This window comes from Idiotropiscis lumnitzeri, chromosome 4 (assembly GCF_059441095.1).
Source record: "Idiotropiscis lumnitzeri isolate Australia: NSW breed Sydney's pygmy pipehorse chromosome 4, RoL_Ilum_1.0, whole genome shotgun sequence".
NCBI classification, from domain to species: domain Eukaryota; kingdom Metazoa; phylum Chordata; class Actinopteri; order Syngnathiformes; family Syngnathidae; genus Idiotropiscis; species Idiotropiscis lumnitzeri.
This window is the reverse complement of record NC_142394.1, coordinates 19,234,063-19,259,201: the sequence shown is the minus strand read 5'-3', so window position 1 is coordinate 19,259,201 and position 25,139 is coordinate 19,234,063. Positions and strand designations below refer to the sequence as shown.

Here is a 25,139-nt window from a genome sequence, read left to right as displayed (position 1 = left end):
ATACATTTAGAATTAGTGCTTAAATTACAGAAATGCTTCTGGTTTTCTATCAGTGTCAAAAGTTCTTTTATAACATACTGGTAATTTTATTTCATTTGAAAACCAAGTCACTGTTTTGAGGCTCACATACTAAATATTAAAACTTTTTTACTCCAAGCTTTCAGAACTGAGTCAAATGTTCTCCTTTGAGAGCTGAACTGTCTTTTTTTTTCTGGAAACCTTAGAAAACTGCAACAAAGAGAATTTGACTAAAAAAAAAAAAAAGAAAAACATTTATATCCATTATTTATTAAAAAAAAAATCAGTTGTAAGTAATTCAAGCCAATTCAGTCATACATATAACGAAACACAATTATATTGTATTAACTTGACAGTTGATGCTGGTGGTACAATGACAAGAGTGTAGCGCCTTTGCCGTTCTGACAATGAGAGGATTTATTTAACCCACACAAAAAAAGGGTGACTCTTGCATATTGAGAAAACCTTGAAAGCAGAGAACTGCTGCACGATCAGCAGCGGCAACACTTTCTGTGTCGTCGGGAAGCACAACTTGCTGCAGATCGACTGCTAACAGGGTGAGTCGACCGAGAGTTGGAAAGGCAGCGCAGAGGATCATAATTGGGTGGCCCCGCCCCTCCTCGAAGGACATTTGCACCTCACGCTGCCTCAGCAGAGCAAACATTATCGAGGACAACTCAACTCCGGGCAGTGACCTCTTTGACCTGTTGCGCTAAAGGTGCATCAGAGCAAGGACAAATTATTATTTCCTGTAAAATTGGTTTTATTCATCTGGAAACTTTTTTTTTTCGACCGTTAAGTTATTATCCAGGTTATTCTATGTGCCTTTTTTTTTTTTTTTTTTAATATTGAGAATATTATCCATTGGACACAACTTTTGCCTCCACACTACAAAATTGTAAGGTGTCATTATCTTCTGTTGCAAGTTTTCTTTTCTGGGGTGGGCTTATTTAATTTAGTTTTTCATATTTTACATTCATGTTTGCACGAGAGGAGTAGTGGGTTATTTTAAAGGTGTAAAGTGATTTTTAAAGGCATTCTATTCTGTTCTATGACTCTTAATGCACCAGAGAGGAGGAGACACTGGCAACAAGTAATTAGAGTGTTTTGTAATTAAGAAAAAAGTGTGGAGCTTATTAACAAAGGGGGAAAAAAAAGTAATTTTCTATCATACATGTAATAGGCGACTCCTCTGCAGAAAAAAGGCCCCAATGTATAGATGACCCTGGAGTAAATGAACAGAGCAGCGGGGGAGGGAGTTGGCAGGAAAACGAGATGTGCCTTTTGGGGGAAATCTTGCTCATTTTGTCATTCCCATTAAGCAAAGCAGGGAAGATGGCTCGTGTCACTTCCCCGTGCTCTCGACTGCACAGTGGAGAAAAGTGGGCTAACCCCAGTGCTGTGAAAGGTGTCAAGTGGCAAAAAAGCTGGCAAGCTCTGTGACATTTGTAATATGCTTATTCTAGAAACTGAAGTAGATCTGCGAACATACACCTCACATTTTGAACAATCTGGCAAACACGCAAGAGGGAGTGCAGCGCCGCTGTGGGAGTGGTCACAGACAATTTCAATTATGGGCAATCAAATGAAAAAAAAATAGTCTACATAGTGTTTCAAAATGCATTAGTGGTAATTTTAGACTTGCACACCTCTCGCTGATAGGACATGCTCCAGTTAAATAATGATGACCTGATGAGGACAAATAAAAATTTAATGGATGGCTAAATTTGAAAAGGAATTCACCGAATCACCAATTTAGAAATACTTGAAACAAAATGGCGGGAAAAAGGAAATGCCACCAGAAGGTGAAAAAACTGCGCGATTCACTGCCAGATCTCGTTCTTTTTAAAGTCCTTCATTCATTTTTAAGTGGACACTGACTGTTGGCAGCAACGTATGACTGAACAAATTTAACAAACAGGATCACTGCCATTCGAAATATCGCTCGACAATGTTGGAGACACTTTCGGTGACACAGATACATTTTTTTTCCTGCCAGAAACATGACAAAAGTCTTTCTATTTGTACGAGACATGAAATAGTGTGGATTTGCCTTGTACGTAATCCTTCAGAGATTTCAAGTCAATGTCAAAAATAAAAATCCCTCAAACAAATAGAAATATATTCTTTGGGGTGGCACCAAAGACAAACATGTGACAAAGATGTTTTATTTTCACTTTGAAGCCGAAGCAATATCAATATAATCCATCGTGACAATAATTAATTAAGCATTACTGCTGGGTAAGGATGTTATGAATAGATAAGAAGAATATTACCATGATAACACTAAATCTTTTTCCACACAGCCTTTGAAACGCGACAAGAAAGAAAGCGTTTCAAAAACTGGTCACGCAACCACACAATCATATTTATTGCATTCTGGTTGGCCCTTTCTTTCAATAGGGTAGAAGTCGTCATAAAATAAACATTACATAATTCATGAATACGCTCATGATTAGGGTAGAATTCAGCCAGATTCTTGGAACACTTATTTTTGTCGCCAGCTGTACGTTCATTCTTTTAAGAACAGAGAGGCTCATTCACATTGAAAATAAATCACATAAATAAGGTATGGGATAACAGTCCTTCATTTTGAACGCTTCACACATAAACTCAGAATTACTCAAAATATTGAGTAAAGAAAAAGCATGTTTATAATAACATCAACGGCTGAATATAATGAGGGAAATCCTTCAAAGAGAACCAAATATATCCGAGACAAGAACAAGTGTGTTTGCCTTGAGATTTTTGAGTGGCTCTTATTTTTTGTCACCCTGCGAGACAACAGTGACTGAAGTACTTCACTTTCGACAACATCGTTCTGTGGTATTAAACCAAGATTGGAATTTGATCACAATCCACAGGTGGTGCCTGGATTTTGGCCATTGTTGACATAAGCGCACGGGAATTGTCATGACTTTGTCCGCATTATGACAACTCTTAATTTCCATGCTGAAGAGCGGAAGATATTGGTAGCCATTCATTGTCATGAAACGTCACCGCGGGCAATTTTTTTTTCATGACACTCATTCAAAAGGTCATGTGAAATGTTGGTTGGTGCAGCCATAGCACAAGGCCACGATCCCGTTGCCGCCTTTGAAGACGTCTGGATCCGCGAAACCGACTTTAAACACATTCTTTACGTTGTTTTATAAATCAAGGTTTTTATTGGACCTACCTCTAGTGATGGCAAAATGAAGCTTCAAATTTGCTTCATGAACCAGTTGTTGTATTTTTGAGTCCTGTAGATGGCACTGTTGGTTTAAATAAAGGGTTTAAAAAGTGCCAAGTCAGTGTTCTTTTGAACAGAGAGTGCCATCTGCTGGAGTCCCAAAATACTACAACTGGTTTATGAAGCAGATTTGAAGCTTCATTTACCCATCACTACCAACCACCCCTCTTACACCCAAAAAACATTTTCACAGAAATTTATCACACACAGCTGTTGTCAGCATCATTCTCTATTATTCCTTTGACTGCCACGTCGTGCGGATTTGCCAGCTACGACTGCAGTCAATTTACAAACAAAACGTCTGCATGGTGCATTTTGCTTTGATAATTTAGAAAGCTTGGGCGCAACCCCGAGTTTCACTTCATCATAGTGAGGTTGCAAGGGACCTGACGTAGTTTCACATGTTATAATGGAAACAATGCAGTCAAATAGAAATCGCAATTCATCGACTATTCGCTCTCTGTTCACTCGTTCGTTGTTGGGAAAATTCGAACGTAATCTCAATCCTCAATTCTTAACATTATGGTCACCACTAAAGGTATGGACAGATGGCTTGGTAAAGAGGGGAGTGGCTACTTGTTAAAAGTGTCATCAGGCTTTGCTCTCTCTCCAAACAAACCGACAAGGGGAGCTCGAGTACACTTCTGAGACGTTCATCATTTCCATTTCAGACAGTCACGGTCAAGTGAGGCCCTAAGATTAAATGCAGCTGACTGGTGCCGCTCAATACAATGTTCTCCCAGGAAATTATAAAAAATAGGAAAGAGATCAGTTCCACAGTCAAACTCATTCCTTGTCTAAACATTTGAACCAACATTTTAATACTAAACTGTCGAAGAAGTGTAATTAGTTACTCCCTCTGTCCCCTACCCGCTCTTTGCACCTGAGAGCTAATTGCCGTCGGGTGGTGGAGAAAATCTCGAGTGGCTCTCGTTGCTCCCAATTGCAACGTTAACTTCCTCGCTCCTCAATGCTTTGACTGCGACCCCAAAGAGGTTCTCACGCCGCCATATTAACTCGTTCACTGCCAGGCCAGGTAATATCTACTTTTTGGCTTTTTATACCCGTCAATGGCAGCAAATGAGTATGAAGCATCTCATCTCAGTTCTCTTCAACGTGCATTGACGGCGCATAAAAGTAGTGTCGCCCCAGGGTGATAGAAATAATTCAACCATGGAGACGATTGATTGATCGACTAACAATTGTCTAATTTCTCCGAATATTTGTCCCTCCTCACCCGCTCTGTTGGTCTCTTCGTCCCCTCCGCGGGATCTTTAGTGGGAAGAGCTAAGATGTAAACAGCCGAGTGGGAATCCAAGACCGAGGAGGTTGCAAACAGAGAAATAAGATTTGGCCTAATGAGTTATAAATCTGTTAATAGATGGAAGATTAAAACAATTCTCCTAAGCTTAACAAATAAATGAATGCAACATTTGTCAGCAGAAGTTTCTCGTGTTCTGTCAATTGTAATTGATATTAATAAATGCATTGGACTGATACCGCCCTTCACCGACTTTACGTTGTTTGATGATGTTGCGGTCACGTCAAAATGGGAATAAAATACGTGGCCTTTGCGTTTTTGATCTGTTTATAGGTAAAGGTCAGACAGCTTATGCATCCATGTGTATTGATCGAAACATGGATTTGGATTAAGTCAATACCGCTGTGCTGAGGTTGTGCCGGAGGCGTATTGGCAAAGGTTTTGTTAATTTATAACGCCCCTTACGGTATATTGACTTTGGCCCCGAAAAAGAAATCTTGTTCGATCGCTGGTGTCAATCTAAAAATGCTGCAGATATTGTCAACTTGCCCAATTTGATACCTTTTGAAGAATTGAAGAGACGTTTCTCAAATTGGAACGCTATTAACTTCTCAGTCAAACCAAGCAATGGTATGTTGATCAACTGTGAAGATACTGATTTCAAAACTAAATCAACTTCATTATTTACGGGGTGCCAAAAATATTTCATCATGCAAACTGTCTCTGTACATGTCGCCCTGAGATGTCATTTGATAAAGTGTAGCGAAGATGTGTCGTTTACCCGTCATTCTTGTAAGTGAGTTGTCTGGATTCTTAGTTTGGCAATGTAATTAGATTGTGTCATTTCACAACGTCGTTGTTACGTGTCGTTAGGCAATGCGTCGATATAAGTGTCGTTGATGGATGTTAATTTAAGTTTCCAGACCTCCAGTGACAATGTGACACCATGCGTGCCGAAGTCACATGAACTCACTTTTCACACAAGAACGTCAGAGTATGCAAATTGGTAAATGTAAAGCACTAGGACTTGGTATTATTTTCTACAATGATCAAATAAAATAAAAAAATAATTGAAATAAAAAGCAGTTGTCTGAAACTCAAGTCTTAGGCCCCCTCACGGTTGAAGCCAGAGGTCGGCCATCTTACGTTGCCACTGTTACTGCCAAGATCGGTTATTATTTCATTGAAAACACCATTCTAAGTGTGCAATTCGGGTTAGGAACCCTGTCTGTAGTAACGGGAGCCTCTCCAAGAATCAGCTTCACTGTTTGCATAGACCAATCAGTGTCCTGAATCGTGCCCGCCAACAATATGTCGATATCTAACGACGACCCTTATCGTCGACGTCTAACAACGGCATTGTCTAACGACACTTAGCAACGACATGCACATTTAGAGACACAGTAGGCATGATGACATATTTTGGAACAAATGGAACCCCATAGTTCTTGTAAAGTGCCATCATAAACTCGACAGCTGCTTTTCTTTAGTAAAAAGAAGTCTTCCATAGCTGCTAAAAATTAAAAGCAACACAAACAGAAAAACAATGTCCACTTCACCCCTGTCAGCTCAAACGGAGAGACATGAGCTCCATTTTTTTTTTTTTTTAAATGAAAGGCTTTATGTGTCCCCCGTCAGCTGGGGGATCGCAAAGTGCCTGAAAGATGTGCAAGGTTATTGCAACGGAATCGAATTATCGCTCCATATCCTTGTTACCCAATCTCCAGTTGTGAAGGATCTGGATGAACGTTGTGGACTGAGTGGGAACTTTCCTTTTGACGGTTTTTGTGCTTTGCAATTCAGTTTCTGAATTGATTTTCTTTTATAGTATTGATGTCAAGTACATTAGAGGGCGTGACGATATCTTGGCCGATACGTCGCTGATGGATTGTGAACATCCAGCGCACTCTTGATTCACCATCTTCAAATTCAGATAGAATAGACTGCAGTTGCCCGTGAGCCGAATGAGGAAAAGCAGTACAGAAAATGGAGGCGGATATGGAAAACAATGTGATTGGACGATTATTGCTTCAACTGGATTGAATCAAACTTGTTGTAATTAAAGGACACTGGCAGGTGCGGGATTTCATGTAGGAAATCAATTCCAATGTTTGAGGCTCAGTATTAAAGTGGCGAGAAATATTGCTCCATTGGAAAACAAATGTGTCAGAGTTGTGTAGGCGAGCCCGATATTACTTTTAAATTGTCCTGGGACCATCGCAACAGGTGGGGGATGAAAACTGGACTCAATTCATCAACGCTCCAGAATCTGTTGCCTGCAATGTTGGACCAGCACATTTCAAAAGTTGTCGACATTGCTAATCTTAGACCCGACATTGTAATAATAAAATATTGTGTGTTATGGGAATCTGTGTCACTACAAAGCCCGTCTGTCTGATAGATAGATAGATAGATAGATAGATATATATATATATATATAGATATAGATATATATATAGATATAGATATATATATATATATATATTTATTTATTTTTTAAATTTTGAGTTGTTGGACAAAAGCTTTCGCTTATCACGCATGTTCCACAGAGCTGCCACCAGTTAGCAGACAAAAAAAGATAGGGAAGTAAATTATGAAACATAGCCATCATACATTACCATACAAAGAATTAATAGTCAATGAAAATTTAATAAATAACTAGGTTGCTGAACGCTCATAACAATTATGACTACTTTGGGAAAGAATGGGAAAAAAAAATGTAATTATTAACTGATTTACTGCCATTGACGGCTAGAAACGTCAAAGATCATTTTTTTTTTCCCAGCTGGTAGTGAATGATTGCACCACAAGGCGTGCAGGGTATTTCAACTCTCCACCTGTCATCATTAGACTCTCAGGTGACTTTGGGGGAGATGTGGAGTAAACCCAAGATGAGTTGCCAGCCAATCACAGGGCAGAAAGAAACAAACAAACAAACATTCACACTACATTAATGTTTATGGGCAATTTAGAGTCTTTAATGAACCTACCTGGCATGTTTTGGGAATGTGGGAGGAAGCGTAAGCACCCAGGGACGAGAGGAAAAAAAAAAAAGAAAGCACAGTGATACAGACTCACAGGAGAGTCTGAGCCGACAATGTGAGGTAGACTTGCTAACTTGTAAACCACTGAGCTGCCTCCTTAAATAATTACTTCAGCAAATTGAAGATGGAATATATTTTTAAACTTTAAACACTGACTTCTAGAGAATATTGAGTTGAGAACCAGATTGTGGCTGTCAAAAAGTGTCATTAACTAGACTGACTGTGTCATGAAGAACAAAAGTTGACGTCTTCATTTTTTTTTTAAACGCACTTTGTCTACTCGTGTTAATGCAATGAGTTTTGCATGCAGCCAACATGCCAAATTGAATTCTTCTCTTTATGACTTAGTAATTCTCAATGCCTCGGTTTGCAAGTCAACGGTTGTTTGCGTGTAATCTATGTACATGAGATTATTTGAATGAATACGATTGACCTTTTCTTCGTAACTTAATTGTCAATTCATTCTTGCTTCCCATGGAAAAAAAAAATTTAATTGCTTTTGCAAGAATGTCAATATGAGTGCATCATTACTGTATTTACTCTATGTCCATAAAAGTACTAATTGTTGAATAATGATAACTGATGTAATTCTCCTGCAATCACAATATGGAGTTACTTATTTCATTAATTAGGAAATTCAACCTTTTAAATTGGATTGTAGTGAAAACAAGCCTTAAATTTACATTACAAATCCATCAATACATTTTTTTTTAACTGTACATTTCAAGTAACTGAACTCCATGCTAAAATACCCAAATTATTATTATATGTCAATAACTCCAAAACAGTTCAAACCGTGCAGTGATAAGGCGGAAAGGAATGACGACACGACATCATGTTTCCTCGGCCTGGACTTCCAGTACTTTTCACACATTCATTTAAATCAGCGTAACGTCGGCATCACACCTCTGGCTTCAACTGCCAGTTATTTTCCTTATTTAATGAAAAACACAGCTGTAATGCCACATACTGAAACCGTGTTTAATTACCCTAACGCACGCCATTTATAGTGGTTAAGATTAAGAGCCGGTTGTGTGAGAGATTGATGGATGGATGACATCGAGCTCATGTTCATGGGTACAGTCAACCCCACCCCTTCTGTTGACTTTGTAATGAATTTGTCATCGCCTGGGTCAGCTCGCTGCGCCTGCTGCAGTCATTGGCTGTGACAATACACGACGTATCATGAGCACCACAACTCACCTGTGGTTTTTAAGTCCCTCGGGATGTCCACGGGGAACAATCTCATATCGCCGCACTCCAATCCATGCTCTGCTGAGCTCAATGCGTCTCAAGGTCACAGCCCCCATGCTTTGAGATTCAGCTTGCTTTGAGTTTTTCGGAATATGAAATGAAGAGCAGAAAAGATCCAGCTTATCCCGGTCCACTGACATAAAGTACGGCATGCAGACAGTGGGGAAGTTATTTAAAGTTAACCTTAGGATTCAGAATTCAAAGGCATATTGGCAATATTCCTTTTATTCTGTATTTTTTACTCTCCTCTTTTTTTCTGTACGTATCAAATTGTCTTGCCTGTCACACTTTAGTGCACACATAAAAAAAAAAAAAAAATCTCTGGCTCTTGGTTGTATGTCATCCCCCATTTCCGTGACACAGCTTCATCCTGTGTTTTTCTTAAAATAGTACATGGATGTAGAGTCTTCTCAGATCCAAGATGAATTGGATTTACTTGATGGAATTCTTTGTCTCACTGGCATCTCGCGTTATCAGCACTTGCAATTTCCATACTTTCATTCTGATATTCCCCTTCATTATTTGTCTTCCATTTACCTTTCTTTATGCCGCTTTTCTTCCCAATCTCTCTATCTCTCGCACACATTCTCCATCCATACAATTCATTGCACCGCTCCCCATGGATCAAAAAGAAATCTCGCAGAACAAAGGGAACGGGGCTTTAAACAGACTGCGTACAGTTTGTTTGAAATAAGCTTAACCCGTCAACCTTGATTCCATTCCATACCATTCACGATAATCACTTTTGAGCAACAGCTCGACCTCTGCAATGTAAAATGTTTTATTTACCATTTAGCACGATATGCGGGGCCTCAGCTTATTTCGTTATGGAAAAAGTGTCATTTAAGATCAATATTCTATTATTTTATGCGCAATCAGATAAAGCATGCTGAACATCTTGGAGTGAGTCATGATCTGATATGATTTTATTGTGCGGAAAATTTATAAGCAACTGATAGTCATAGTGAGTTGATGGAATTCAGAGATATAAAAAAAAAAAAAAAAGACAATGTTTAATTTTTTTTTTTTTCTTTTTCTTTTTGGCAATTCTTTTATGTTCGTCTGCATTCATCCAAAATGGCCACTTTCACAAGCGCTTTGTGCTGATTGGCCTGAAAGCTGGCTGCAGTTAACGCACTCACATTTTAGCATCTGACTGTCTCACGGGGTCACTCATGCTCTCTTTCCCCATCAACATATTTTCCTTTATTCTCCTTTCTCCGCACATTAAACTCTCCTTCACGCTGTTCCCGCGTACACTGAAGCCGGTAATAATAAATATATAATTCAAAATGACTTCCGACAGGCTATCTCAATATGCTCTGGGCCTCACACTTTACTGTCTCTGTTAGCTACTGATATGCAATTCACATGCAGATTGGAAGCACGGGGGTAATACGAGAAAGATGAGTGGCAAAGGCAGCGCGGAGAACGAGAAAAGGGGAATTTGCCCACCGAACAAAACGAATCGCCACTTTGAATTTCCGGCTCTGTCGAGGTTTTTTCCCAAAGTGGCTTCAAGGCTTCTGAATAAATGTGATTGAGAGAGTTTTCTGTTGCCATTTTAACTCCCAAAGTACTGCAGAGTAGGGGTGACCATATTTAATCCCACGAATTGGTGACATTTGAATCGTAGCAGTTAATATACAGCATTAGATATATGGAAAGAGTGTGTGAGGAAATGTTTTCCGCGATATATAAATAATAATTGGATTTGTTAGCCCGAGTGTTTACAATTTGATGCAATCACGTCCTTCAAGTAAAAGAGAGAACATAATTTTACATTGGAAATTTATGATACATGAGAAGTACTGAGTCAAATTCAGAAGGGCTAGAATGACTGTCTATTGTAAACAATATTAGTTGAGACACACAATTAGCAATGACACAAATTTTCGGTTTAGTACCATGAAGTGAAATGACGATGTACTGTATGTCTTATACGAATTAATAATTCCTCTCAGGAAATTGTGATCACTTGCATACAAGTTGGGCCCCTGAAATGCATCTCACATCAACTGTAAAATGGATCGTGTTGTGTTTCGCATGTGTCCACTGCATGCACCACATGAACAGATTGGCACACCAACTGATCCGTCTGTCCGTCACATACAGACTCCCGTTTTGCTGACACACTGACAACTGATGGAAAATTTGAAACACTGATGGAATAAGTGTCGAAGGCAGCGATTTTCCAAATGTTTCCAGTTTCCAAATGAAGATGAAAGCGTTCCGCTATTGAGTGTCTCAGTTGTGTGTCGATCGCTGTTCGCTCATATTCCAGTTCATTCATCCTCCTGATAGTCAGAACTTCCTCTTGCGGCCTGTTTAAGTTTATGAATATTTCATAGCTGGTCGCCAACATGTCCATTATTTTACTCAGAAAGCATGCTCAACGTATTTCGGGTGAATGAAAATATTTGTTGCTTTTAGGTTTCTCCCATGTTTCAATAGGCCGACTATGCTTTATATTAACCACCTTTATAATGATCTTTTTTGCTGTCCGTGGCGCTTTTCCTGGGCAAAAGGTGATATTCATTAATGTTGTTGCAGCCCAGTCGGATCCCTTTTGACTCCATGAAATCAGCCACTTGCTCTGCCGATTGGTGCTGCTAACAAGCATATGTTGGGAACTTGACCACGGTGCCGATCAAGTCATTCGTCCTGGTGACCTGTTGTGACCTGTGGCTCTCCACTTCTCGGCAACCTGGATGCAGAGCATTTTCACCCCTTTGAGTGCCACCAGGATCCGTTTTCTGCTGCAGCTCGACAGCAGTGATTCGCTCCGCTCGGAACTTGAATTACTCGTTAATGTCATCGATTTTCTCAGCCTTCAGAGGCTACTTTGGTCCCCTGTCGCCAACTTTTCATAAACGGGTTCAATTTTCACTTCAAATGTGGTACGGAGTTCAATTTATTTAAAACAGAATGGGTACGGGTATGCACTAAAGACTCAGTAACACAGCTACGGAGTCAATGACACGTGTTAATTGATCGGATTTGTTAATGATCTTATCCCCAAAAGGGCTTACATTTAACAAAGAGTTTGATTGCACCACGGAGAGATGGTTTAAATTTTTCTCTTCTTTGTCTCAGCCACATAATATTGATGGAAACACAGATCTAATCACTTAGTGGAAGAGGCTGGGCAGAAAACCAATTTGCGGACAAATAATGAGAAAGCAGTGTTTTCCTTAAATTATATGAACCCTTGTGATTATCTTTCCATTTTTCTCATATGTCCAAGAAGAATGTTGACAAGTTTGTAAGAGTAAGATGGATTGACCAACTGGTTCCTCCAGTTTTGTTCGGCTTGAAATAATGACAGACTGACGATGACGTACAGGTGCTCAATGGCAACATTTTTTAAACTGCCCACCTCTGGTTACAGGGTTACAAATTTTTGAATCTCAGATGAAAAAATCCGGACAATCGATTTTTGCAGAAATCAGAACGGCAAATAAAAACATAAGAGATGCAGTAAATGTATCGGTGTAGCTGAAACCTTTCCAGTAAAAGACATTATATTGCGCCGTTATGGTCAAAGCTCGTGCGGTGTATTGCAGACTGAGTAATGATGACAGCAGTCAGAATCCTACAGAGGATTGGACTTTCTGCTTTCATCGTTACACTTGTGAGACCCACTCAGCAATGTTGCCTTTCAATTGCATCAGTACCCCTCCCACTCTTTTATGCCACCCTTTCCCCTTGTGATTCTCTCTCTTGCACACACACACGCACATTGTCCTTTTAGTTAGTCAATGTCCTAACAGATGTGATGTGGCTGAGTGGTTTTCAGTAGTTCTCCTCTAATTCATTATTGCCAGGTAATGATTTTACAGCATGTTTGTTGGAGGTATGCACTGGAGAAATTTATGGATGGTGTGTGCGTGCGTTACACCTGAAAAGGCTTATGCCTCATTGTAATTAGTAGCACTAGCCAATTAGCAAATGTGCCCTGAAGATCACTGAGCAGCGAATGAAGGAGGAGGGGAACTAAGGGTCTCGAAAACAAATATACCCAACACAGGAAAATAAATAAAATGATTACCAATGTTTGAGGTTGAATCTTTGCCAGCATGTAAGCTAAATTAGGAAGTCTTTGTGTGAGTAGTAGACGAGTCTGTCGTGGTGTGGGGAGAGAGGTGACATTTCTAGGTACAGGATCTACCGGTTTAAATCTACACCCAAGGACCTATTTTCATGCCCAGCGCAACTCTGGCGCAAAGCGTCGTTTAACCGTCCAAGAGTGTGTACTTTTCTTTTGTGCTGATAGAAGAGGGTGTTTGCGCCGTTGTGGGAAGGAACGCTGCCGACTCCCAGTCAATTGGCGGCCATCTTTAACGATGTAAATTCAGTCCAGACTAGAGAGAGGCGCAGGAAACGATAAAGAAATCAGTAAAAGGAACTTTTTCCGGATTATGTAGGCATTGAATCTATGAATTGATTTCTAAAACGATTCAGAGGGTATACCCCATGTTTGTGAATGAAATATGATGAGATCCATCACACACACACACATCTGTCAAGTTCAAAATCTGCTTGCCTGTGCCTCGTTTAAATCCACCAAAAATCACATTACACCACCTGCGTCACAGGTTAAACCTGGTTTTCGATAGTTGAAAACGAGTTAAACGACTTAATGACCAGTGACCAACTGGACAGATGGAGGGAAAAAAAAGGAATTCATGGAAAAAGAAAGGAAGGGGGAGCGCTTAACAAGTAAAATCTCTGCTAAAATGTAAAAAAAAAATTTTACTTTTTGTGTCGACCCAAAACAGGGTGATTCCATTTAACAACAACAAACGCATAAAACTTGAAATTTGATCAAATCAATACTGTGTAGGCTATAGAATTATTATATCAGCAAAGGCGTGAAGACACTTGAATGCTTGTTCACATATACCGCAACATGCGGTGTTGCTCAAGGACAAAGAGTACATGAATGCTCCCATTCTCCGAGCCAGCTATGTGAAGGTCCGCAAGAGCCATGTCAAAATTTTGTAGCGATAGAGCTAGCTTTTAATTTTCAGGTCATGCGTTACCGTTACAGAGTCAGGTGCTGTATTTTATTGTGTCTGACTGAGTTGTTTGCACTATTAACGTTAAAACTGATTCATTATCATATAAGTATATATGGAGATATTTTTCTTTTCATAATAATACATTTGCCATATCTTACTCAAAAGCCATCCGCCATTCATATAGCGGATAGCAGTGAAGAAACATAAGCCTATGGAGAATGTACTATTCACCTTATTCATCTTATCCCCCATCCCTAGCCTCACAAAATGCAATCTTGTTGCCTAGCAACCTTAACTGCTGCAGTTTACAGGCAAAGCCGCAACAGCTTTCCAGCGCCGCGCTACCATCATTTCACATCTCAGTTATTTTACTTATGTAAAGAGAGAGGTGCATTAAATGTTATTTAGTCTGTAATGCAGTATCAAGCCAAGTATGAAGATGCAGTCAAATAAACTTAACTGGCTTGGCTTTTCAATGGCTGTGAATTCACATTTACTGTAAGTATGACATCAAGGAAGCCTTGGGGGGGAAAAAATTAACATTGGGATGTTTGTGAATAATTTAAACGACTGACGGCTGGATATTAAAAGCAGCATCAGCGTCAGTGAGTGATGGGCAAAGTGTGGAAGTGTTTTTGAGAAATGATCGCAGAGGTGTTTGTCTTTGCACATTCATTTTTTTTATACACATCCTCGTTAAAGTTGTGGGAAGATTTTGTTTTATTTACTTATTACATTAACAAAACTGTTGTGCGACTCATCTGGGATGAAAAGGACTGCAAAGCCCCATCGTGGGGATTTTCTATCTCAGTTAGAACACAAGGTCATGCTTTATATAAGAATTACGAATGCTAACTGGGAGAATGGACAGCCGAATGGATTAATCACATTAAGATTTTTGTTTAATCATCTCATAGTATCATTCTAAAAAAAAAAAGTGATACTAAAAAAGTGGAGAGTGGGAAGAAATGTTTTAATTCCCACATTCCGCAACTTTCTGTAACAAATGTTGCTTTCACTCGGTATGGTACAATCATTAGACTTTATGCCATCTTGTTTTATAAACAAAGTATGACAGAATTGCTTCTGTGTGTATCATGAATCATGATGACTTGATTGTTTTCACCTTTTCTTTTTTTCGCAAACCAATCCTTATTGCTTCTGAACGCAACACTGACCACTTCAGTTGTAGATTGATTTGCAGTGCGCTTGTGGGACAGTAAAGGTAACAGAAGACAGATGACTCAATCTCCCTAATGGCCGGGCCGACTTTAATTTGGTCTCAGTTCAATCAGTTTCTTCATTTCAGTGTTTTTGCTTTAAAAATCCAAAACACCTTTACGGCTGACGAGGTTGTCACATTCCCATCAATTGTTGGTAACTATGAATGAATGCGGCAATAAAAGAAAGTGAATTTGAAACTCAAATCAAATAATCATTCTTTGTTTTGTTTATAAAATTCCTCTCAGTTGAAAAAAAAAAACTGTTACAGTGATGCTTTGAGATACAAGTGACCCGAACTTGCGACTTATCCGTGATACGGTTTTCTGTTTATTGCCATGCTCAGCTGTAATGTTAATGTTAGCTAAATGTCCTTAATGTCTGTCCCCCCCCCCCCCGGGTGGCCAAGGCCTGCATACCAGAATGAGCTGCAAAACATGCCGTGAAATAGAAAATGTGGCAAAAATGGATTCACTCCATTTAAAAACCTACCAGGGGACCCTAATTGTACTTCAAAACCCTACCTGAGAACCCTAACTGCGTTTTAAAATTCTACCTGGGGAACCCAACTATGCTTTAAAACCCTGACTGGGAACCTTAACTGTGTTTTAAAGCCCTACTGGGAACCCTAACAGAGCTTTAAACCTTACCTGGGTACCCCAACTGTGTTTTAAAACCCTAACAATGCTTTCAAAACGTACCTGGGGACCCCAACTGAGCTTTAAAACCCTGACGACGAACCTTAACTGTTTTAAAACCCTAACTGGGAGCCCTTAACTGTGGCTTAAAAATTCAGGACTGCAAACCTTAACTGTGCATTAAAACCCTACCTGAGGACCCCAACTTTGTTTTAAAGCCTTAACTGGGAACCCTAAGTGTGTTTTAAAACTCTAGTTCGGAACACTAACTATGCTTTAAAACCGTAACGGGAAACTAGACAACAAGCTGCACCTGTGCAAGACAAATTCTTGGAGGCAGCTGATTGGTACAGAACTAATGAGAAAAAGGTGGAAAGCAAAACAGAGCAAGTAGACATGACAAAACATGAATCAGAGCTCAATCTAATCAAAGCAAAGCCAAGAAAAACATAGATGACTACAAAAACAATGTTCGACTATGAGATCAAATATGGAGAAACGTTTACGTCAGCACAGCAGCAAAAATATAATGCCAGCAAAGAAAAGGAGGGCAAAGGTTTTGCTGCAGGAGAGCAAGTACTTAAAAAAGGGGGATTACTTTTAAATCGCTTCCTTCTCGTCTGACCTGGGTGATGATGTCAGGCATTGACCCATTTTGTAGTCGTACGGCAGAATTGAAGCTATTTTCTCACCGGAACATAGGTGGAGCCCAGACTACTGTTCTGTTCATCGAGAAAAAGCCAGTACTGATGTTGAGTAATATCAATAGAACCATTTACTTTTATGAGATTATCAAAACAAAAATGGGAAAAGACACTTATTCGCTCAATTATTAGATTGACAAATATCAGGTGCCCTTTCCCCCCCGTTTTCTTCGCAATAGGTGGATTTGAATATTGACTGAAGGACAGAGTCAGCATGGAGAAAATTACCCCCATCGATTACAATGACCTTCAGGGCTGAACCACTGAACCCAAAACAAAAAGACCAGGCATCCCCATCTCTCATTTGGAGCTGGAAAGAGTCTGGACTTCAGGTCCCAGGTCATACGACAGAAGTTAAGTGGAGCAGAGCAAACGGGCTGATCACGACTCTGGCTTTCAAACCTCTGAACTATTGATTTTTATCAACCCCGGGTAACAGAGGAGACTGTAATAAAAGACCTCCGAATAAATCATGTCTTTCTATCAGCTATCCCTGATGGGTCGAAGAAAACAAAGACACAGTCCAAAACTGTACTGAATTCAACGCCATAATGTACAGTATATAAATCAAAATTATTAAAATTTAATTTTTCGTTCTGCAACCCACATGTATTTGATCATAAATACGTCCTATGATGTGTGTGTAGTGAAACCAAATAGCACGCGTACAATCGAGCCATTTTGTTATGCGCAGGTGTGGGCAAACTACGGCCCGGGGGCCACATGCGGCCGTTAAACATTTTAGTCCAGCCCGCCGAACTTGAAAAAAAATTTAAATGAATAAATCTTGTGAATGTTTTATTTTCTAAATACTGCGGTTTTTCAAAGACATTTTTGTAATGCGTTTGTTAATTTTCATTTAAAATTAAATGCATTTTTTTTCTCCGATGAAGTGAGGTTACCAAAACATTTTATCCATCTGATCCTGGTCCGACCCCTCTGTCAAATTTTAGAACCCTTTGTGGCCCGCCAATCAAAAAAATTTGCCCACCCCTGTCTTATGATCTAGAGAAACCCACGTTGAGGTTTTTAGTTATAATCCCAAAAGGTTTGTTGGGCGGAAACACTCCCGGCTCACACACAAAGTTGCATTGTCATGTGGTTGGAATATAACCCCTTTATAAACTGCCGAATATAACGTGTAATATAAAAAAAATAAGAATAGAATGGTTTGGAATAGCTGAAAAAGTGCTCATAATCACTCAACGGCCAACTGACCATGAACCTTTTGCTTTTAATGAAGGGTTGCACAACTTGTCAATGAGAACAACATTTACATTTAACATCTATGGGAAAAAAAATAAAAATCACAGCAGAGATTCCCTTCAAAACCAACATGATTTATTAAACTGCCGTTTGCCAATGTCGGTAAGAAATTGGCCAGAGGTTTCAAAACAACAGCATTATCCTTTCATTTGTGTATTTTCTTCAGCATACATTTGCTCTACAAACTCCACTACTATGACACCAGATAAAGCTCCACATGCCTTTCCAGATTTTCGACATTAACCCCAGCCCAACCCGACGCTGCTTGCAATCACTTTCCACACCGAGAAGAAGACACAGGCCAGCCAATAAGCTCTTGCTCGCTCTCCCTGTATTATGAAAGGACAGAGCCTCGGCGCTAATTGGTTTTCATTTTGATCTTAGGGAGCCTTTGAATACGTCTCCCTCCCCGGGGTGTAATAGAATGGCCCTGACCACTATAATTACCGACCACTGTGGAGAAAGAGAGAGAAAGTGAGAGTGGTTGAGCGACGGAAGAGCAAAGAGTGCTGAGTGATGGGAGAAAAAGTAGCTGGAGGCAGAGTGAGCAACCGAGAGAGACGGAGAAATCCATGGGAATTGGCGTAAGGACATGTGTGGCTTTAAAAAGCAGTACATCCAACATGCTGGTGATACGGTTTTATTGTTTCTAATGATGTCAAGAGCAGCATGAAGGGACATTTAACCAATTAGTTCAAGTCAAAATCTTCTTCCAACGTCCCTATTTTGACCCTGGTGGCTATTTTGGCTATCGTTATTGCGGTGTTACTTTTCACAGTGTCTTAAACTTAAGATATCAATATAGTGCATCATTGTATGCCGTCCAAAATTGGGGGAAAAAAATAAATAATAAAAAAAAAAATCAGTTTCTTGTCAATGAAAGTACCAGTGTTCTGAAATTCCTTCCTACCCGTCGAGACGTCCTACCAATGACTAGTACGCTTGCGCATGACACCGCTAGTGATTTTGCGGCAAGTTTGAAACTTTTCGTCCTACCAGTCGTTCGTTCGGCTAAAAGCAGGGAGTACTTAATATTTTCGTCTTATTGACTTTTTCAAAAACACTTCTGACGTGTCTTTCAGTTGACTACATTATTCACACAGTATCGTTTGTTGTCGCCAGTTCAAGTTATGCTTGGAATCTTATTCCTGTGCATAAAAAAAATCTATGCATAAATTCTTGGGTTCTTTCAATTGTCAGGACGTCCTACCTGCTTGCATCTACGGAAAATATTTTCTTAAGCGATTTTTAAAGTTCTACTTGTATGCATCCAAACAAAACAATCTGAACGCGCACGTTAGTATTTTGGCTGTCAAATTAGACTCCAATGGGAAATTTTGCATGGGTGGGACATTTTCACAGAACACTGGTTCATCTTAAAAAAAAAAAAATAAATAAATCGTTAAGGCATTGACACTCTTGAATTCAATCACAGGCTGGATGTAATTGAAGAACTTCTTTGCAAAATGGATGCCCAACCGGGGAAGTTGTCCGCCCAACTCGGTGAGAATTGACAACAAATTTGTCTGCTTCAAATCCCGTGAGAAACAGCGAGGCACAAGGCAGATTTGGCAAATTTGAGTCGGCCTGACCCAAAACAATTGTTATCTTCATTGGCACTGGCACAGAAAACTAATCTCCTGGATGTTGTGCCGACAAGATGCTCAGCCCCGCAAGTCCTTCTCATCCAAGTGCACTTTTGCTTCGGGATCAGAACTCTCCAAGGTCGTCTTCACAGCAACGTTTACGTCATCAGCCAGCAGATGGAAGAGACGATCGGTCGGGAGCTGAGTGGGAATGAAGGCCACCGGCTTACATATAGTCATAAGACTTTGATGACATACGGAACATTTCGCCTCTAACTCCATCGCCTGATCACAACGCGATATGATGGGGATGACACCCAAGTGTATCTGCCTCACCCGAAACCCCTCCTCACTCCAATATGTGCAAATCTTTGATTTTTGTTATGTTTTAGTCTTATGTTGCTACAAACATTTCCCCCCCCCCCTAAATCTCACACGGTACCCTCTCAACACCAACAGGACTATAGTTTGCGAGTTGTTTTCTTTTCCCCTTCTCCCTTTTGTTGTCCCTTTTCCTCAGTCATGCCTCCACCATTTCAGGTGTCACTGACTTTCTGTATTCCTCAGGTGAGTTGAAAGTGAAAAATAAAAATTTTGTGGCTCTGTACTTGTGACATGTGCAATGACAACATTTGTTTTCCGTTTCCATCTTACGTGAACGATGCATTTAAGATTCAGGAATGCCTGAAAAAAAAAATGTGGCGTCAAAGATTGCCGTGCCATCACTACAGAATATGATCATGAAAAGATTTGCTACTGAAAAGCGATTTGATGCTTGAAAACAAAGCTATGACCATAACGACTATAGCACTGTGCTACTGCCCAACACTTTGGAATTCAGAACCTCAAAGCTATGAGGTCGAGGTGCTACCCCAAAGTTCACTTTGGCGCGCGACAGAAACAATTTAACAAATAAAATGGGTATGCCATTCAAAACGAAACACGCAATTGTAGTAATCCTTCTACACAATACCACAAAGCAACAATAGAAGAACGTTGGTCCTCCTCCTTTTACCTCTGTGTGCAGTTATGGCCACATAATGAGATCCAATTTATTTGCGGACACTGAGGAAACTGGCTGTTATGGCAAAGTGAAAGACCGAAGACCAGTGTGGATACTGCGGCGTAAAATATGACAGCTCATGTCCGCATGTTTTTATCCATACCATTTCTAGCCATGTATCCGTCACAACGCCACTTGACAAAAGCGGTCAGCCAATTAGAGGTCAGCAGGGGTTTACGCCACCCAATGCATGTTTTTTTTTTTTTTTTTTTTTAAATCATTGAAATATATATATTATAGTACCTCATACTACTTGATTTCGTCTTATGTACATTTTTAATCGCAGTTAGATATTCACTGTAGGTATCATGCAACAAAGATGACCTGTACCCCTGAAAAAAAGTAAATTATGATTGCATGTCATTACTACGACAGCAAGAAAATCAGTAAAATTTTACTTTCGATGACATCATGCATTGTTGTCCCGTCTACTCGAATCTGCCATGTCTTTCACTCGCCTTTCTTACGTAATTCTTCCCTTCACTATTAGTGTTTACTTCCCATCTCACCCTTCTTTTGAGCTCCTCTCTCACCATTTCCTCTGCCCCCTCTCTAGTGTGTCCTATTTGTAGAGGTCCACTGGATTAAACTACCTGTGCAGCATCAAGGCCTTCTGTGTGCGTCTTTAGCTTCAAGTTAAAATGGGGAAAAATATCTGCGAGCCTCATGACCTTAGAATATCATTGCATTTGGAGCAGGTACACATACACACTCGCCCTCTCTGTCAAACACAGTCACTGTCCTGTTTTCATGTATGTGCATTTACTCTTTTTTTGTGTGTGTGCTTTTGTTTATGCCACCAGCATTTTTACTGAATAGTTCCACGTGCGCGCGTGTGCACGCGTAGGAAAATGTATGTTTTGGTCCGTGTGATATTTTAGCTAGTGATTCTGGATTTTTATGTTTCTCTTGTATTATATTACAGAGTAAAATTGATGTACACAACTTGAACACATCTTTTGAAGTTTTAATTACAATAATTACAAGGTTTCCACAAAAAAAACTCACATCATTAAATTGTGAAATATAAACATATATAAAGAATCTTGTTAGTATTCATATTCACCATTAACTCCAATAATAAATGAGCATTTTTTCAGTCAATTATCTAAGCAACAATAGTTCCACCATGACTCATGATTCGGCAAGACATTGCATTTGTTTCGACAACTGCCAATCAACAACGGACCTGCGTTGTGCAAAACAATTGGATCCGTCTCTCCATTTTCTGCAGCTCAGCCTGTTCAGGGTCATCGAGCCTATCCCAGCTGACTTTGGGCACGAGGGAGAGTCTGTTGTTTCTCGATATGTGCCCTGACATTGGGTTGCGACCGGTCTATTGTTTGTCTATATGTGCCTTGGCATTGACCGCAGCGGGGACCAATAAATCCTATGAGGCAAGTAGTGCATTTTAACTCGGCATTACATGCAGGCTCCTGCAAGTCCTGGATTCCTACCATTGGCTAATGAGTTCATGAAAATGCGAGTTTTGATGTTACATAAATATTAACACATGAATCCCTTCATGGTTTGCTACCATATTTTATTTGCTTTGCTACCTAACAGTTTTTAGAAAGTCAACTTTTTTTGTCAGCAAATGGCACCATCCCCCCTTTGGAGAAATAATGTCTTGTCATGAGGTAATTTGTTCTCCCTCACAGGAGCGCTATTTGTTTAATACAGCACTGCTCTACGAGGGCAGGGTGAGGGGGAAACAGTATTGTGTTAGTGTCTGCGAAGAGAGCAGCTGGAAATAAAATAAGCACATCTTTTCTCCGTTCTACTCACGCAACATTTGGTACCAAAAAAAAAAAAAAAAAAACACAGAAGACTTAAATCTGGTGCACAATTTCCTTTTTTCAGCATACATGTGCAGGACTTAGATGTACCATTTGCCATGCAAATACAATCTAGTCACCTTTTTGATTTTATTGTGAAGACCACATTTTTATATTTGATTTTTTAATGTCCAGGATTAAAGTCTACATTAACATTTTTTGGGGTCATTCCCATACGAGTTACAAATAACTAGGGATGTTCTGAGCCTATTAAATGATTAGAAACTCGGCCGGATCAGATCATTTTCAGCTGATCGGGATTGGGGCAAAAATAAGTTTTCTTCATTTTATGAAATGTTAAAGGTCAAAGTGACAAAATAATCCAAAGCTTGGCATACCTTGTCAAATGATGCAGTAATAAATTAATTTTATATGGCACAATGTTAAACATATTTATTTATTTTTGTGGGTAGTGGCCAGAGTGGCAATAAGAGCCTCGCACAGAGTCGTCTGCTTCCGCACAGCTCTCCGTCCTCGTCGCAGCAGAACTTAAATTGTGTTTGGAGAAGCAAGGACATACTCAAGAGTAATCCAAAAGATAGCCGAAGTCTGCCTTGCCCGATATAAAGTCGCCACACCGAACAACATTGTCAAAGAGCTGAGAGGGTGACCAGGGCAAGCTGAAAATTAGTGACTAGCCAGAGTTTCTGTGCGACAAGTACGACAAAGTGCATAACTAGTGTGGCTGAATGATCAACAAGCGCTGACAAAGACCAAACTCGTGAAAAAACAATGGCTGATATCAAGCATAGAATAAATCCTCAAATGGTTTGCCATAAGGTTAGCATTTGTGACATGTCCAAATGACAATTTGAAATCCAAGTTTAATGAGTGTAAATTATTTGGTGATAACCAAGCGGGCTCCCCGCTGGTTGCATTTTAGGAGGTCATAAATCAATAGTGTGGGTGTAATATTGTGGACGAGAAGACTCATTTGGACTCACCAACTACGGAATTGTCATGGCTATAGTTAATGTACTGCATTTGGTAATTTTATGCTTAAAACGCATGAGGGGTTTAATCAACGAAACAATGAAACTAAAACATGTCTGACCTGGATTCGTACACATTTTGACTTGTTCATGGAATTTAGAGCATTTATAGAAAAAAAGAGAGCTAGAGGGCGTTACAAAAAGTAATTGACACTCATTTGATGATTTGGGCCTCATTATATAAATCGAAAGCTATATAATATAATCCATGTAAAAAAAAAAAATAGACATGGAAATTTTTACAACAAAAGTGTTTGAAATAACTGCACTAACAAAACACGGATAAGACAAATATATAGTTAAAGAGTCAAAATGATTTGTTCATTTGAGAGTTATTTTTTGTAAAGTTACAAAAAATAGTCTTTGTAACAAGGACACAACGCAGATGTTAAACATGAAAAACATATTTTACTTACAAAATTAGAGTTGATGAGGTGGATGAGGACCTAAACGCTGGGAAGCGAGGCAGGGGGTAACTTCTATAGTATTGAATTGAAGGTGAAAAAAAAGCAAACAAGGGACCAGGAAAATATAAAACACAAATGCACAAAATAACAGGGATCAACAAAACATGGATTTGATTGAACATAACTAGGCAAGACAGGCAGGAGCACAACTGACATGGACAATGAACGCGAACAGGGAACTAAATACAAACAAATTAACAAGACAACGAGGAACACCTGGACAAGACACCAAAGGGTTTGAGGGAGCTGATTGGTTAACACGAGTGAATGGGAGGAAAATCACAGGTGGAGACAATCAGCTGATCAGACACATAGGAAAAACTAAATACTGAACCAAAATCAACAAACAGACAATTAGTTGTTTGTTTTGAAATAAAAAAAACGACAGAATCAAAATCAGGAACTGAAAATCAAATCAAATTGAGGCTTGAATAAATCGTTACTTCCCTAAATCTATATTCATGTACCCGATATACATCACCGGATGCATATTTCTATATTAATATTAGTCCAAGGTATGTAATCGGGAATTGGTATGGGGACATCTTTAAACCCAAGGATCCAAACTCGGCTGCCAAAAAAGTGTGTCTGGGACGTCCCTAAATGTAACTCAACACAATTATTTAGTCCTAAAAGCAATATTAGGTTATTGAAAAGAAATATGTGTCTTTGCGAACCACATGACCTCGACGACATTTTTGCTTCCCTGTGACTCAAATAACTAATAAGATAATTATTTCCTTGTAGTGCAAGAGTTACAAAAGAAACTCCACACAGGTTCACATTTAAAAAAAGTGAAAAGGCAACATTGCTTTTCAATTCTTCTTGTTCTTCTCTTCTCCGTCTGTCAAAAGGCGACGAGTGAAAAGTCCATAGAAAAGCGATGCTTTGAACTTGGTTAATCAATGTAATGATCATACAGAGAGATCCCATTGCCCTTGCTTTGGAAATAAGAATAAATGACCCCTCTGTCTCACACACCGCCTTCATTACGGAACACACAAGAGTATTGGCTTCGTCTAGACAGCACTATTCAATCACTATGAATGGCAGATACACACTTTGACTTTGATTATTGCCCGTCTCAAGGAAAGGGCAGATGCTATCTTGATTTTGACCATGTCTGAAGTCAACAGAGAGCTGCCGATATCTCACTCAGCTTGAGTTCAGGACAGGCGGATGAATGACTCGTCTTCTCCTCTTTTTGTACAGTGTCTCGATACATCACGTCATGTGCAACAGGTGAAATTGATTAATGATTGGATCGCTCACTGTTTCATTGTGACTATTCATTTCCTGCTTGGATGAGTTATTCTGTCACCCCTCACTGTGACAGCCTATGTTATTATGTTACCCATTAACTTTCCTATTATTTCCAACAGCCTTGCCGCATCGCAACCCCCCCCAACACACACACACACACACACGCATGCTTCCACTGTTAATAAATGGAGATCTGTCACATTAGAAGGTAAATATATAGTGGTACCTTGACTTTATTTCGTTCCGTGACCATGCTTGGATCTCAAAA

At 39.6% G+C, this 25,139-nt stretch overlaps 1 long non-coding RNA gene across 1 annotated transcript in view; it reads right to left on the bottom strand.

Annotated features, from left to right (window-relative positions):
* LOC148338445 (uncharacterized) overlaps positions 1 to 23,762 on the bottom strand; it is a 48,475-nt gene extending 24,713 nt beyond the window's left edge. The window contains exons 1-2 of the long non-coding RNA XR_015842974.1: positions 23,558 to 23,762; positions 8,759 to 8,883 (exon numbers count right to left, since the gene is read on the bottom strand). This is a non-coding gene — a long non-coding RNA (uncharacterized LOC148338445). The remainder of the gene's footprint in view (positions 1 to 8,758; positions 8,884 to 23,557) is intronic.
* Between the last annotated feature and the right edge of the window lie 1,377 nt (positions 23,763 to 25,139).